The 8,009-nt window shown below is 40.4% G+C and overlaps 1 pseudogene; it reads left to right on the top strand.

Annotated features, from left to right (window-relative positions):
- The first annotated feature begins 6,433 nt into the window (after positions 1-6,433).
- On the top strand, positions 6,434-6,939 carry LOC142452393 (large ribosomal subunit protein eL20 pseudogene; annotated as a pseudogene).
- Positions 6,940-8,009: the final 1,070 nt, after the last annotated feature.

Raw genomic sequence — 8,009 nt, 5'->3', positions numbered from 1 at the left:
ATGAAAACGGACAGAATGAAAGCAATAACTGACCATTCTGAGACACAGAAGACAGCATATATGGTCAAGGAGAACCAACCCAACTTGATGGAGTACTTATTGGGACAGAGACAGGATGTGAGCATATCTTGAGTGAAATAAGGCAAGCTGAATACAAGGTGGGTCTGGAAGAGGAAGGTCCAGCAGGTTAGAATGCTAGTGGCATGAACGAACACAGAGCAATGAAGGAGCCAGTGAAAGAAGACTAAATAATGCACTCAGAGAGATCCATACGGTCATTTAGGTTGCGGGCCCAAATGAAGGAAAAGGTCTGTTGGGTAACAAGTGGAGACCCTAGACTCTGGGGGCCCCAGTGAGTATGAGCTGCAACTGGGCAATTGGCTGCACACCATGATTAAGTGGGATTTCATACCAGGTATGCAAGCACGGTTTGACATTAAAATACCAAACATTGGATTTCACTACATAAACAAAACAAAGGCAAATAAGCACGTGTTCATATCCTTCAAAGAGAAAAGCATTTGATAAAATTCAACACCAAATTCTGATGAGAAGTCTCAACAAAACAGAAAAGAAGTTAACTCCTCAGCATGAATAAGGCCAAGAGCAAATATTCGTCCTGACAGAGAGAGACTGAAAACAATCCCCTTGCAAACAGAAACCAGACAAGGAGGGCCTCTATCACCACTCCTGTTGGATTTTCTAGCCAGGAGGGTAAGATAAGATAGAGAAATAGAAGGAATCCAAGTTGGTAAAGAAGAAGTAAAATTATACTTATTTTCAGATAATATTATTATATATATAGAAAATCCCAATGACACAGCAAGAAATTACTAGAACTAATTGAAAGATTCAGCAAAGTGTCAGGGTACAAGATCAACATACAAAAACTGCTCACATTTTTTGTAAAAACAAAGAGAATTCCGGAAAGAAAATAAAGAAAGAAATGCCATTTACAAAAGCTACCAAAAAGAAAAAAGATCAGGAATAAACCTAAAGAAAGAAAACCCAAACTACAGAAAACTGAAAAACACTACCGCAAGAACTAAAGAGTACTAAAATATATCATGTTCAGGACTAGGAAGACTTAGCTTTGTGAAAATGCCAACAGTACCCACAGCAATCGATGGTTGTTATTCGATCTGTTAGGTCTGTTCTAACTCATAGTCATCCTATGCACAACAGAATAAAACACTTCCAGCTCCTGAACTACTCTCACAAGTGTTACTATATTTGAGGCCATTGTTGGAGCTACTGGGTCAACTTATCCCATCAAGGGCTTTCCACTTTTTTACTGCTCCACTACTTTACCTTCAGCAGGGACTGGTCTCTCCTGATAGCGTGTCCAAAGTACACTATACGGTGTCGTACCATCCTTTCCTCTTAGGAGCATTCTGGCTATACTTCTTCTAAGATAGATCTGTTAGTTCTTTTAGTGGCCCATGGTACTTTCAATCTTCTTTGTTAACACCATAGTTCAAATGCATTGATTTTCCTTAGGTCAAAATTTCACATGCATGTAAGGCCATTGAAAATACCATGGTGTGGGTCAGTCCTCAAAGTAATCTCCTTGCTTTCCAATACTTTCAAGAGGTCTTGTATAGCAGATATACCCAAAACAATGCATCATTTGATCTCAACTGCTGGTTCTATAAGCATTGACTGTGGATGCAAGAAAGATTAAATCCTTGACCACTTCCATCTTTTCTCCCTTTATCATAGTGTAAACTCTTGGTCCAGTTGTGAAGATTTTTGTTTACCCTGACTTGTAATCCATACTGAAGGGCAGCAAATGCTTCAAGTCCTCCTCAGGTCCAGCTAGCAAAGTCGTGCCATCTGCATATCACAGGTTGTCGATAAGCTGTCCTCCAATTCTGATGCCACATTCTTCTTCATGTAGTCCAGCTTCTCTGGTGATTTACTCAGCATAGAGATTGAATAAGTAGGGTGAGAACATACAACCCTGATGCGCACCTTTGCCGATTGTAAAACATGTCATATCCCCTTGCTCTGTTCACACAATTGCCTCTCTGTCCTTACAGGCTCTGCGTGAGTACAATGTATGCTCTGGAATGTCCATTCTTCTTACGGCTCTCCAAAGTTTGTTTTGATCCATGCAGTCAATGCCTTGGTGCAGTTTATGAAACACAAGTAAACATCTTTCTGGTGTTTTCTGCTTTCAGCCAACATTGATCTGATATCAGTAATGCTTTCTCTTGTTCCACGCCCTCTTCTGACCAGCCTGAGCCTCTGGGCAGTTCCCTGTCAATGTGCTGCTGTAACCATTGTTCAGTGACCTTCAGAAAATGCTACTTGTATGTGACACTAACAATATTATTCTATACTTTGCTCATTCTGCTAGGTGACCTTTCTTTGCGATAGTATAATATGCATCTCTTCCAGTCAGTCGGTCAAGTAGTTGTCTTCCAAGTTTCCTGGCATAGGTGAGTGAGTGCTTCCAGCGCTTCATCGGTTTGTTGAGACGTTCCAACTGGTATTTCACCAGTTCTTGTAGCCTCATTTTGGGATAACAATCATAATGCAGCTTGGACTCCTTCCTCCAGTACCATTGGTTCTTATTCATATGCTGCCTAGTGAAATGATTGCATGTCCACTAGTCCTTTTGGGTACAGTGACTCTGTATTCTTTCCATCTTCTTTTGATACTTTCTGCATCATTTAATATTTTGCCTATAGCACTTTCCAGCATTGCAACCGGAGGCTTGGATCTTTCTTCAGTTCTTTCAGTTTAAGATAATGCTGACGGTGCTCTTCCTTTTTGGTTTTCAAAGTCTAGGTAGCTGTAGGTCTCATTATAATGTTTTACCTTGGCTTCTCAAGCTACCCTTTGAAATATTTTGTTAAGCTCTTTCGCATCATCATTTATTCCATTTGCCTTTGCTGCTCTGTGATTAAGAGCGAGTGTCAGGATCTCTCATCACGTCCACTTTGACCTATTCTTTCTTTCTCGTCTTTATCATGATTGTTGTTTTTTCTTCACGTCTGATGTTCTTGATATCCTCCCACAGCTCATGTTTAATGCTTCAAATCTGTTCTTGAGATGTCCTTGAAATTCAGGTGGGATATATTCAGGGTCATAATTTGGTTCTCATGGACTTATTTCAATGTTCTCCAACTTCAGCCTAAACTTGCATATGAGCAATTGATCATCTGTTCTACTGTCTGCTCTCAAGCTGGTTTTAGCTGCTGCTATTGAGTTTCTCCGTTAGCTCATCACACAGACGCAGTCCATTTGATTTCTGTATATTCTATCTGGTGCTGAAAAAAAGATATTTGCTAAGAACAATTGTTTGGTCTTGCAAAATTCTATAAAGCGAGCTCCAATTTTCATTTACATCACCAAGACCCTACTTTCCAACAACTGTTCCTTCCTCTTGGTTTCCAACTTTTATATTCCAATCACAAATAATTATTAATGCATCTTGATTGCATGTTTGATAAATTTCAATTTCTTTAAAACTAGCTTTTGTGATTGGTGCCTAAGTTTGAATAATAGTTTAAGTTACTTGTATTTCCTAATATCAGATAGACATTATCCTATCACAGACAGCATTCTATTTCAAGATAGATCTTGAAATGTCCTTTTGGATGATGAATGTGATGCCATTCCTCTTAATAACAGCGTCAGGGGGTAGCAATGATATATCTGAAAAGGATGCTAATCTCATAAATTTATAGAAAACTTCAATGCTTCAATGACAAAACGACCATCTAATTTTAAAATGAGGAGAGGATATGAACAGGCACATCATTAAAGAACAGTCAGGCAGCCAATCATACATGAAGAAATGCTCACAATAATTAGCCATAGGATATATCAAATCAAAGCAACAATGAAATATTACTCCAGCAATAACAGTAAATCTCAATAAAATGAAAACAACAAATAGAAAGGTGTGGAGAAACTTCAACACCCCCACACGGACAAGATGGCTGTGCAGCTTCTATGGGAAATAGGGTGATAGTCCCCTAAGTTGGAAGTAGAAATACAATTTGATTTAGCAATCCTACTGAAATAATAGCCAGAACACAAACATATTTATCCATGTTTACTGCAGCATTTCCCACAACAAGCGATGGAAACTACCTAAATGCCTATTCATGCATGGTGGATGAAAGGGTAAAAACTGTGTTACATGCACATAACGGACTAACATGAAACATGAAATAATAATAAATTCATAAAATACGTGGTGGATGTAGCCAGAAGACATTGTGCTGAGTTAAATAAGTAACACACGCGCACACACACACACACACACACACACACACACAAACAGGATGAATCCAGTGTTATAAAAAGTCAAAGAAAGTTTACATACAGAAAAATAAAAATCATGTGATGGCTAGCAGGGCTATGATTGCTGACATCAGCTGGCTCTTGGCTAAAATCAAAGACTACTAGAAAGATACTTAGGTGTCTTTTAGTGTTTGTACAATGGCATCTGACTGTGTGGATCATAACAGATATAGAGATAACGTTGAGAAGAATGGAAATTCCAGAACATTTCTTTATGCTCATGCATAACCCATACCTATGTTGAGAAATATTCTTTCAAATACAATAAGGGAATACTTAAAATAAAGGGATATGCGTGTTAGATTTGTATCTTTTCAACATATTTATTCAATCTTCATGCTGGACAAGTACTTAGAGAAACTGGACGATATGAAGAAGAATGAGGCATCAGGATTAGAGGAAGGCTTATTAGCCACTTGTGATATGCAAAGAACACAAGTCGCTTGCTAAAAACTAGGAAGACAAGCATTTGCTAATGAATATCCAGGACTACCGTTTTCAGTATGATTTACAACTCAATATAAATAAAACCCAAATCCACACAACTTGACCAATAGAAAACATCATGATAAATGGAGAAAAGACTGGATTTGTCAAGAATTTCCTTTAGCTTGGATCCACAATCAGTGCTCATGGAAGCAACAGTCAAGAAGTCAAGCACACATTTCTTTGGGAAAACCTGCTACTTATGACATCTCTAAAGTATGGAAGAGCAAGGATATCACTTTAAAGACTAAGGTACACTGCACCTGAACCATGGTGTTTTCCTTCATTTGATATGTATATGAAAGTTAGACAATGAATAAAGAAACCATAGAAAAAAGTATGCCTTTGAATTATGGTGTTGGTGACCATATTGAAGCTCTGAGGACTGCCAGAAGCACAGGTTAATCTGTCTCGGAAACATAGCCAGAACGCTCCTTGGAAGCAAGGATGGCTAGATTTTATCTCATGTACTTTGGGCATGCTATCAGAAGAGGCCAGTCTCTAGATAGGGACATCATGTTTGGTAAAGTAGAAGGGCAGCAAAAAAGAGGAAGATCCTCAGTGACATGGGTTGACTCAGGGCTGTAACAACGGACTGAACAACAACAACAATTCAGTTGTACTTCCTCAAAAAATAACAATAGTGACAACACCAGTTTGAGGATGGCATAGGACGGGGAAATGTTTCATTCTGTTGAAATAGTGTCTCACTATAAGTGAGAACCAACTGGATAGCACCTAACAACAACCGCAACAGGGAAGAGAGGGAAGGGAAGAGACAGAAAAATCTAAGTACATAATCCAGACCCACTGCCATCAAGTAGATTCTGACTAATAGTGATCCTATGTAAGATTTCCAAGACTATAAATCTTTACCCAAATCGAAAGCCTCTTCTTTCCCCCATGGCGTGACACTGACCTTGAACCATTGGCAATTGGCAATAAAAACGTAGCCCTCAGAACCATGACCCTTAATAGACATGTCTCAATTTAGATAAAGGGAAGGGCAATATACAATAAAGAGGTGATCAATGCAAAATTATAAAGGAAGGGAAACAGAGAGGTGCACGAGTTAATTACACAATCCTTTATTGTCAGTAATAACAAACAAGTGGACAAATAGACAGGCAAGGTAAACAAATATTCATAGACAAAAGGAACTACACACCCCTCCATGTATTCATATAAGTTTTGTCAGATGATGTTTCTACATATATATTTGCATGACCTGTAAATATACTCATGTAGCGCAAACAGCAGGCAAAAGTTTGCAAATTTCTTATTCCTAATGAAACAGCCTGAAGGGATGGATTCTGGACAGGGAAGCCTAGGACCATAGTACACCAAGGTCAATGGACATAGCATAATCCACAAAGCAGCGTTCTACTGGAGTCTTACAACCTTGTGTGCAGTCACCAAAGGTACAACTACTGCTGTCTACTCATCCTGAACAAAGAAGAGTGAAGAAAATCAAAGATGCATGAAAAAACGAATCCAAAGGACTAATAGACCACACACACCTCAGCCTCCACAACGGAGCCCGGAAGAACTGGCCCTGCAGCACTACCATCAACTGCTCTGAAGCGGATCACATTAAAAAGTACCGAGGGCCACGTAGACCTCAGGCATGCTTCCTACGTCCAAGGTGGTGAACCGCTGCCTGTCTATTCCAAGGTGCCGGACACAGCTTCTGTACCACATGCCCATCTTTGCCCACAACCAGGAGGTTATCAAGTTCTGCTTCTGGTACTTTGTGTCACAGCTAAAGAAGATGAAGAAGTTTTCCGGGGAGATTGTGTGCTGTGAGCAAGTGTTGGAGAAGTCCTTTCTGCGGGTGAAGAATTTTGGCATCTAACTGTGCTAAGTGGGACCCACAACATGTACCAGAAGCACCAGGAACTGACCACCAGGGTAGTCCATCACCCAGCACTACCACGACATGGCCACCTGGCACCTCACCCATGCCTGCTGCATCGAGATCATGAAGGTGGAAGAGATTACAGCCAGCAAGGGCCGACGGCCTGCAGCCAAGCAGTCCCAGGACTCCAAAATCAAGTTTCCACTGCCCCACCAGGTCCCACGGCCCCTTCAGAAGCTGGGCTTCACGCCAAGTGGCCCAACACCTTCTTTTAGGCACAGCCCTTTCCCTACCCCAAATCCCCCCAAGTAAACGCCTTGGGACCAAGAAAAGAAGGAGGAGGAGAAAGGAGAAAGGAGGAAGAGGAGGAAGAGGAGGAGAAAAAGAAGAAGAAGACGTAATAATAATAATCCTGGATAGAAGGAAATAAAATTGTGTAACAAATGTCAGAATCATGAGGCAAGGCTTACTGATTGGATAGTGATTGGTGAGACAATGAAGAAAATAGTACACCACTCTCCAGGCCTGGACCTGAGCTCCCCACACGTCTCACCTTTCAGTCAGACAGCACGCAATCCTATATGGTAAACAATGACACCACGGAGGACGCACTTCTCCGAACAATCAACCAAGTGGCATCAGAATGGCAGGGTTAGCCCAGGGGCGAAACTTAGAGGGAAGGCCTGGCTAGAAAAGAAGGGCAAATGGAAAGAGACACGCAGGAAGGAAGCGGCGAGAGAGACACACAGGAAGGAAGCGGCGAGAGAGACACACAGGAAGGAAGCGGCGAGAGGGCCATTACAATCTGGGACTGCAATCAAAGGCACAAAATTAACTGCATAAAATGTGAATAGGAAACAAATTTCCTCTATAAACTTTCACTGAAGTCACAATCAAAAGCTTAAAAATAAAATAAAGCAACCAATTTGAATCTCAGGCTTGGGCAAGGCACTTGAAAGAGCTTAGCGTCTAGTTCAGGAAAAGGAAAAGCATCCTTGGTCCATATGGTACTTGTTTCATTCAAGTTAACACTTATTGAGTCTCTTGAAGAAAAAAAAGCATAGAATGTTTTCAACCATTTAATTCACTAACTTGCCTTGACAGAAGAACCTTGATGTCAAAAGTGACATTTCTGTTTTAGCTCCAGGAATGGTTGAACAAGTTTCAATTCTTTGTGGTACATAGTCTTTATACTACGTCTATCTTCATTTGATGCTTTCTGCACCATTCAAGTTTTTTGCCCATTTGTTGTTAGTTGTTGCTGTGTACCATCCTGTAGATTGCAAATTGGTGACTATGTAAAAAAACGAAACATTGTTTGGTCCTGCACCATACTCACAAATAT

Source organism: Tenrec ecaudatus, chromosome 7 (genome assembly GCF_050624435.1).
Source record: "Tenrec ecaudatus isolate mTenEca1 chromosome 7, mTenEca1.hap1, whole genome shotgun sequence".
Classification (NCBI taxonomy): Eukaryota; Metazoa; Chordata; class Mammalia; order Afrosoricida; family Tenrecidae; genus Tenrec; species Tenrec ecaudatus.
Note: the sequence above shows the minus strand (reverse complement) of the source record. Positions and strands in the feature narration are given on the sequence as shown.